The sequence below is a fragment of the Lygodium microphyllum genome, chromosome 2 (assembly GCF_053477565.2).
Source record: "Lygodium microphyllum isolate KBCC chromosome 2, Lygodium_microphyllum_v1.1.10, whole genome shotgun sequence".
NCBI lineage: Eukaryota > Viridiplantae > Streptophyta > Polypodiopsida > Schizaeales > Lygodiaceae > Lygodium > Lygodium microphyllum.
In genome coordinates this window covers 137,205,949-137,214,834 of record NC_141136.1, presented here as the reverse complement: position 1 = coordinate 137,214,834, position 8,886 = coordinate 137,205,949, and the positions used below count along the sequence as shown (strand labels likewise).

The following is an 8,886-nucleotide window of genomic DNA, read 5'->3' as shown; positions in this document are numbered from 1 at the left end:
GAGACGCTTTGCGCGACGTGCGGCACCCCCCGCCCTCCCCCCCGTCAGAGAGAGAGACGCTTCGCACGACGTGCGGCTGCCTCAGGACAATCCCTCCCCGCACCCCCTGCCCTCCCCCCCGTCAGAGAGAGAGAGACGCTTCGCACGACGTGCGGCTGCCTCAGGACAATCCCTCCCCGCACCCCCCGCCCTCCCTCCCCCCCCCCCCCCCCCCCGGGCCGCCCAACCCTCTGACGTGTTTCTTGGCGTCTCGACGCTGCGACACGACTGGCACACACGTCAGAGCATCTCGACTCTGTGACGTGACTGGCACACACGTCAGAGAGAGACAGACTCTCTGACGTCTATCAGACGTCAACGTGAGAGAGAGAGAGAGAGAGAGAGAGAGAGAGAGAGAGAGAGAGAGAGAGAGAGAGAGAGAGAGAGAGAGAGAGAGAGAGAGAGAGAGAGAGAGAGAGAGAGAGAGAGAGAGAGAGAGAGAGAGGACTGACCTCCTGCTGCTTGTTGCTGGCCTGCGTCCTACTGCTTGCTGGCCTGCCTCCTGCTGCTTGCACTTGCTGCCTCCTGAGTGAGAGTGAGAGTGAGAGTGAAAGTGAGAATGAGAGTGAGAGTGAGAGAAGAAGAGAAGGTGGTGGAAGGAGACCACGTTCCATTCTGCTCCCAATCATGTGGCATTAATGGTCACTTACCTTTCATTCTGCTCCTAATCATGTGACATTAATGGTCACTTTGGTTTGGTTTGGGAGCCAGGTTCGGGAGCACTGTGGTGGTTCGACACTTTCCCGAACCTGTAGCTCAAATAATAATGTAGTATAGATAAGAAGAAGAAGAAGAAGAAGAAAGAGGAAGAAATCCCCCCTCCCCCCAAAAAAAAATCATCCAAAAAAACAAAGGGTTTAGGGAAACCCTAAGGTTCCCTTCCCCTCGTGTACGGAGTCGTCATGGCATCACTCCCTCCGCCTCGGCTTCTCCACAACCCCCCACCACTCCCTCCTCCTCATCTTCTCCACCAGTCGCTTTTCCACATCCTACCTCCACCAAAAAATAAGAAAAACCTCCATCTCCCTTCTCCCCCATCACCATCTCTACCTCCACCTCTCTGATGTCAATCACTCTATCCGATACGCCCTTCTGTCGTGACACGAGCAAGATCGAACTCGCCCATCACAAGTCGCAGGAGAATATATATATATATATAATAAATTCTTAGAGGTCGAACTTGTACATCTCCCTCTTTGCTGTTTATTGCATTGGTTGGCATGGAATGAGCTAGGAGGAGAGATGCATTGAAGAGAGAGTTGTGGGGCCCCGTCCACAGGGCTCTCTCTAATCCTGCATGTGGTGGGTGGGGAGTCCAAGGCCGCGGTGCGCTAGTTAATGCCAAGAGGTGAATATTGCATAAACTTTTAAAATCATTTTTTAACGCTTTTGATTTGTCAAGACCTTGCACACAGACACATGCATGCGCACATATACATAACTCCTAAACACTTGCAGCATGATCGTGCGTACATGCACTTGCACACATATTCGCACATGTGCACACACAACCTCTCAAACTGGGATCCTTGCACTCATATAGTCCCATGCACATGCACATAGATGCATGTACATAGGCATTGCACATAGGTAAGTGCTACACACACATCCTCATACATGCATACACATACAACCCCTTGGCACACCGCCTCCACATATGCACTCATACACATGTACATAGGTTCTTGCAACTTGTACATGTGCACATAAGACCTTGCGCACACACCCCACATATATGCACATAGATGTCTACACATAGACGTGCATAGGTGCACATAAACCCATGCACAAACATGTGTCCATATGCTATTACACGTGCACATAACACCTTATGCAAATACACAAGCCTCCTACATACATGCACATAGACTCTGGGACGCCTACACTTGCACATCTACCCATAGCTAGTCATACATAGCCATCCTCATATGCATATGTGCATGTGCACATGTACGCTCACACACAAGTCTTTGCACTTGTACATATACCCTCACACGTGCATATGTACACACACTTTTTTTTTGGTAATATCCAGTGCAGTATATTTATGTGCTCACAAATTTACAAGCTAGGGACCCTCGGAAAAGGGGGGCTATCCCAAACTATTAGAAACATAAAAAGAAAAGCTCTATGCAGGAAGCATCCATGTCACCCTCATAGCTGGCATCATATAGAGATTGCCATAGTGAGGCTCGGAAGGATTCATATTGCTGGTGATTTTGGCGACCCAAGTATACCAAATTATGATCACTCCAGATTGTCCAAAGAGCCCAATATCTCACCCAAAAAAGAAAGAGCGAGTATTGAGACAAAGAACACATAAATCTGCCAAAGAGCTAGAAATGTTTCCCAAAGCTATGACTTGGGAAACGAAGCCGAAGCGAATCTGAAATTCTCCTGAGGAGGATCCTGGAATAAGGATGAGGGACAGTCTCAGAGGGAGCCAAACATCTCAGACATGTGGATGATGCAATGTGACGTTTAGCAAGTGTGACCCCCACTGACAGAGTGCCTGTCAAACATCTCCAAAGAAAAAGCCTTTGTTTTAGTGGCATTTTACACTTCCAAAGCATCCTAAGATTCTTCTGCCACCATGCAAGAGACTTCGTTAAGTGCCACAAAGAATTAGCATGCTGCTGAATCCATGGGGCAGGCTGAAGAAGCTTGTATACTTTGATGGAAGTTAAGGCAGAAAGAGAGACAGGACGAATGCATGTAGTAGATGGGTGTAATTGCCAATCCATAAGCCTGTCTGTATCAAGCATAGGTGGAATTGGGAGAAAGGGATGCAGTAAATCAACAATTTTCTTCCATATAAACCTATGATGCATTCCCAAATGCATAAGAGGCCATGGCCCGAGGAAAGGATAAAGTATATCCTCGATCATCCACCACATCTTGTATGTACCTAATTCCCAGTTTCATAAGATTGTATGCCCGAACAGGTTCCTGTAAAGCAAGAGGAATGTCAAAAATGGCACTCCAATGAATGCTTTCTTTTCGCATGGAGTTTGTCCCCAAACAACTATCAGAAGCCCATTTGACCTTAGAGAGAACCTGTTTCCAATCAAGTATCAAAGCAATAGAGAAAGGACAGCCATGTATTCTGCCCACAAATCTGCCAATGACAACCTCCCAGAAATCTGTAATCCAATGACCATATGCAGAAGTGCTCATGCTGGCACACATGGATGCTAGCATACAAGTCCACGGCTGTTGCTGACGGAAGAAAGTATGCAACATGGTAGCCTTCCTTGGAAGGACATGATATCTTATATTGAGGATATTTAGTCCACCGTGCATCCTTGGAGAGCACACCATTTCCATCCTCATGAGTCTCAATGCTTTCACAGCAGCTTTTGTCTTCCATAGCATCTCCATAGCTTGAGACATAAAAGCGGAGATATCCCTGGATGACCAATGCAGCAAAGGCAAATAGAATTGGACATAAGACATCACAATGGATTGTACTATTCTGAGCCTGACATGAAGGGGCCAAGTAGAAATCTTCCAGTAATCCAGTTTATGTTGCAGTCTTTGGAAAATCCATTTCAGTTGCATTTTCCTAGTGATATGCCATCCTATGGGGTATCCTAGATGCCTGACAATATCTGTGGAAAGCACCACCTGACCAGGCCTTAGAATAGAGTGCCAGTCACATTGTTTGAGGGGAAGCAATTTAGATTTGTCAAAATTAACATGTAATCCCGCTGCCAGACCATATAATGAAAGAGTGGCCATAAGCATGTGAAGGTCCCTTGGAGAATTCTGTGGCATGAAAAAAGAATCATTAGCATACGCTTGTGCCAAAAATGATGTAGCCCCTGGGATTTGAAGACCAGCCATCTGCCCTGTGTTTGTTAAGTGATCAAGATATACCAGAAGAGGATGGGTCACAATTGCATAGAAAAGAGCACTAAGAGGACATCCCTACCTGACTGATCGACCCAATATCCATGAGCGAGACAAATGCCCCCCCCAAAATGCACTGAGCAGTAGAGTTAGAGTAAAGCCAGTAAAAAACATTTGCCATCTTGGGATCAAAGCCCAACTTAGTCATGATCTGAAAAATAAAATCCCTGCGCGCGCGCGCGCGCACACACACACACACACACACACACACACACACACACACACACACACACACACACACACACACACACACACACACACACACACACACACACACACACACACACACACACACACACACACACACACACACACACACACACACACACACACACACACACACACACACACACACACACACACACACACACACACACACACACACACACACACACACACACACACACGCGCGCGCGCGCGCGCGCGTATACACATGTAGTCGCACATAAACTCTTGCACTTGCACACATACCCTCGTATGTGCACACATGCACAAGTGTGCACAACCTCACATGTGCACACATGTACTTGCACACATGTGCATACAATAGTGCACATGTACATAGGTCATTGCACATAGACACATGCACATATACCGTTACATATGCACACATGTACAACTTCTCACACTAGGCCCCTTGCATCCTTGCACGTGCACATTCACTCTCGCATGTACACACACACACACACTTGCACACAAGCCCTTACACTTGCACATGTGCACAAATCAATGCATGTGCATATATGTTATCGCACATAGATACTAGCACATGTGCACATGCACACAACCCCATACACTAGGACTCTTGCACATAGTCCCTTGCACATGTGCGCACATAATTGCATGAACACATACGTCATTGCAGTTAGACACTTGCACTCAAGACGTTGCACAACATATTCACACATGTACACATGCACATAAACCCCTACACATACACAAAGATACGTGCATGTGCACACAACTGCACACATAGACCTGTGTACACATGCATATGGACCATTGTATAGGCACATACCGGTCCCACACGTAGACACATCACACACCACACTTGCACATACTTATGCCTGCACTTGCATGATTGCAAGTTAGACTCACATGCACACTTGCGCATTGCAATTAACAAGCAATACATGGTGTATTGTGCATATGCACATCCACAACACTTCTACACATACCCTCATGCCATAGTTACATGCACCATTACATTTACATCACCTTACTACATGCAAAACCTAGTGCTCTCTCATTATTTACCAGCACATTTTAGATGCATTCATACATGTACTAAAATACTTGTATGCATTCGAGTGCACACAAGCACACCAGTGCATTGCGTTGCACTAGTGAACACCACACACTTACATGCCTCCTTGCACTTGGGACCCATTCACATGCACTCACATTTTGGATGACACCCACTGCTGCAACAGTGCGCTTGCACGTTGCATGTTGCACGTCAAGGTTCTAAAATGAAGCTCTGTTTAAATCCCCTCCCAAACAACCTCTCTCCTAGCTCTCTATAGTTTCTCTTCAAAGTTCTATACATTCTCTCTCTCTCTCTCTCTCTCTCTCTCTCTCTCTCTCTCTCTCTCTCTCTCTCTTTCTCTCCTCTTTGTCTTCTCTCTTCAAAGTTCTATCCATTCTCTCTCTCCCTCTCCCTCTCTCCATTATGTTCTCTTTTCATTTTCTCTCTCTCTCTCTCTCTTTTCTCCATTTTATTCTTTCTCTTTCTCTCTCCCTTTTCTCTCCCTCCTTCTCCTTCTCCCTCCCTCCCTCCCTCCCCCCCCTCTCTCTCTCTATTTTCATTCTCTCTCTCTCTCTCTGTGCGTGTGTGCCCCCCTTTATTCTATCTCCCTCTCCCCAAATTTTTTCATTTCTATCCCCTCTTTCTTTGTTTCTCTCTCTCTCTCACTTCTCTCTTTGTCTCCTCCCTTCTCTCTCACTCACTCTTCCCCTTCTTTTATATTATCTCTTCAAAATTTTATATATATTCTCTCTCTCTCTCTCTTCACCTTCTCTCTTTGTCTCCTCCCTTCTCTCTCACCCACTCTTCCCCTTCTTTTATATTCTCTCTTCAAAATTTTATATATATTCTCTCTCTCTCTTTGTCTCTATCTCGCTCTTCCTACGTTCCTCTCTCTATCCCTCTCTCTTTCTCTCTCATTTTTCCTATGCATTTTATTCTCTCTCTCTCTCTCTCTCTCTCTCTCTCTCTCTCTCTCTCTCTCAACTTTTCCTTTCTTTTTAAGTATCTCCTCTCCTTCCATGTATATCTTTCTCCATCTCCTCCCTTCTATCCCTCTTCATTTTTAGGTTCTCTCTCTCTCTCTCTCTCTCTCTCTCTCTCGTCTTTTCATTTTTTTGCTCTCTCTCTCTCTCTCTCTCTCTCTCTCCCTCTCCTCCATTCTCTCTCTTCATTGTTGGGTCCTCTCTCTTCTCTCTTCTCTCTTCTCTTTCTTTGCCCACACTCTCTCCTTCTCTTTCTCTCTCTCTCTCTCTCTCTCTCTCTCTCTCTCTCTCTCTCTCTCTCTTGTCTCTTTGTTTCTCTCTCTGCTCTCTCCTATATATCCTCTCTCTTTGTTTCTCTCACTTCTTTCTTTTTTTCTCTCTCCTTCCTTCTCTCTTCGTTTTCTTCCTATTTCCCTCTCCTTTTACTCTCTCTTTCCTTGTCTCTCTGTCCTTCTCCTCCTCTCTCTCTCTCTCTCCTCCCTTCTCTCTCTTCTTATCTCTCTCCCCCCTTCTATGTTGAGATGGAAAGCCTAACACGTGCGCACATTGATGATTGACCGCCTGGCTAGATGGGTCCACACATCTACACTTAGCACGTTGATGGTCATTATGATACTCACATGGCCATTGACTTATCACTTATTATATTTAGTTTGTTACATCTACATACGACTGGTGATATAGTGCCAGCCAACTAGTGTAGTTAGTTATGCATTGTTTGACTTAGTAGGCCACTTTCCTTTATGTTGTATCTTATCTATACTTTGTGTACATTATATCGTGTATGAAAAGAAGAAGAAGAAACTAGTAAGAAAACGCTTAGGCCTCCATCTCTCTTCTTGTGTTCTTGAGTGAGCTTCTTCTTATGTATACAGTGTGTGCTTGGCGCAGTAGAGCAAGTCCCCCCACCACATGATTCTTAACATGGTATCATAGAGGCGCCATTGAGAGAGGCAAGTTTTGAAGGCTGAAGTGAAGGAGAAGAAGCAAGGTTCAGGCAAGCAAGCAATGGGTAAGAAGCTCTCCCATTCTTACGCTCTTTCTCTTGGATAGTGCTTATGGAGGTACTGGAAACATGGTAGAGTGAAAATCTGAGATTGCTGTGAGATTTAGTGTGTGAGTAGAGCATTGTATATTTTGCATATCAGCCCCTTACGGCTATCCCGCAGTTTTTTTAGGCATCTGAGGCCGTTTCAAGTCCCGTTTTGGAGCCACAAGGTTACGGATAGTAGTTTCACATCATACTACAATTTCAACTGTGTTGACCGAAAGTGGGTGCACAGTTTGCAGATTTCAAATCTGCAATTTTTGAGGTGTTTAGGAGGAAGCAAACATAAGATTTATATGCAAACATTACATGTATTATTGAGCAATTAGTGAAAAAAGTTGCTTGGTATATTATTGTGCACTTGTTGAAAGGTTGCAGAAGACTTGCTTGCTATTTAATATCATTTTTGTGATAATGGCAGAGAATAATGGAAATCCCATCATTGAGAAGCTCGACAAGAATAACTACCCTTCATGGAAGTTCTGTTGACAAACTTCCTCATTGGAAAGGACATTTATGAGTTTATTTGAGGTGAAGAAAAGAAGCCAGAGCTAAGTATCCCTTCGACTACAGATGAATTAAAGGCATAGAAAGAATGGAATGCAAAAGATAAAAATGTGATGTATTGGCTATCTGCAGTCATTGATAATATTATATTGGGACATATCAGGAATGCAGAAACTTCACATGCAACTTGAGAACATGTTTTCAGTAAATACAAATGCACCAAAGATTTAACTCAAGCAAGAGTTGAATACCTGGAAGAAAGGGAAAATGTCTGTCTATAAGTATGTTTTGAGGTGAGAAGCATTGCAAATGCTTTAGCAACGATTGATGCCATGCCTGATGATGATGATGATGATGATTTAGTTTCATCTACTTTGGGTTGTCTTAATAATGAGAAGGCTTGGAAATCATTCATCACTTCTATATATATATGGAAGCCATTTCCAGATTTTGATGAGCTGGTCTCTCTCATGATTACCAAAGAGATTAATATGAAGGGTGACTCATCTGAAAGAAATGGTGAATGGGTCCAAGCATTTTACTCAAGTTCGAGAAGGGGACGTGGTAGATCCTCTTCGAGAGGCTATGGTATGGGACATGCTGGTGATAACCAACAAAATAGGTTAAATTAGCAAATTGTTAAAATATAGGTTTCAGGAGGTCAAGGAAACTTTAGAGGCAGGGGGAGCTCTAGAGGAAGAGGTGGATGGCAGAACAAAGGTTCTAGAAAATCTGCTATTGTTTGCCATTATTATGGCAAAACAGGTCATATTACAGCCCATTGTTATGCTAAGAAGGATGACATTAGCAGTGGTAAATTGCAACAAGGAAACTATGCATCGTCTTCACAACAGAATGAAGACAAAAATGAGCGTCTGTTTATTATGCAGCATATGATGATTGCAGTTACAGGAAAGGAGACACATGATGATGTATGGTATGTCAATTCAGGTGCATCTAATCATATGACCAGTCATATTGAATGGTTTGGAGAGATGTAGGACTTACAAAATCCAGGTTATGTACAGACAGATGATGATTCATGCCACCCAATTTCACACATTGGAAAGATTCCTTTGTCCTTGCATGACGGCCAGACAAAGAGTCTAACATATGTATTACATGTGCCATCAATAAAAAAGAATTTA

The 8,886-nt window shown here is 44.2% G+C and overlaps 1 pseudogene; it reads right to left on the bottom strand.

The window, feature by feature from the left end:
- Positions 1–2,144: 2,144 nt before the first annotated feature.
- On the bottom strand, positions 2,145–3,420 carry LOC148040372 (uncharacterized; annotated as a pseudogene).
- Positions 3,421–8,886: the final 5,466 nt, after the last annotated feature.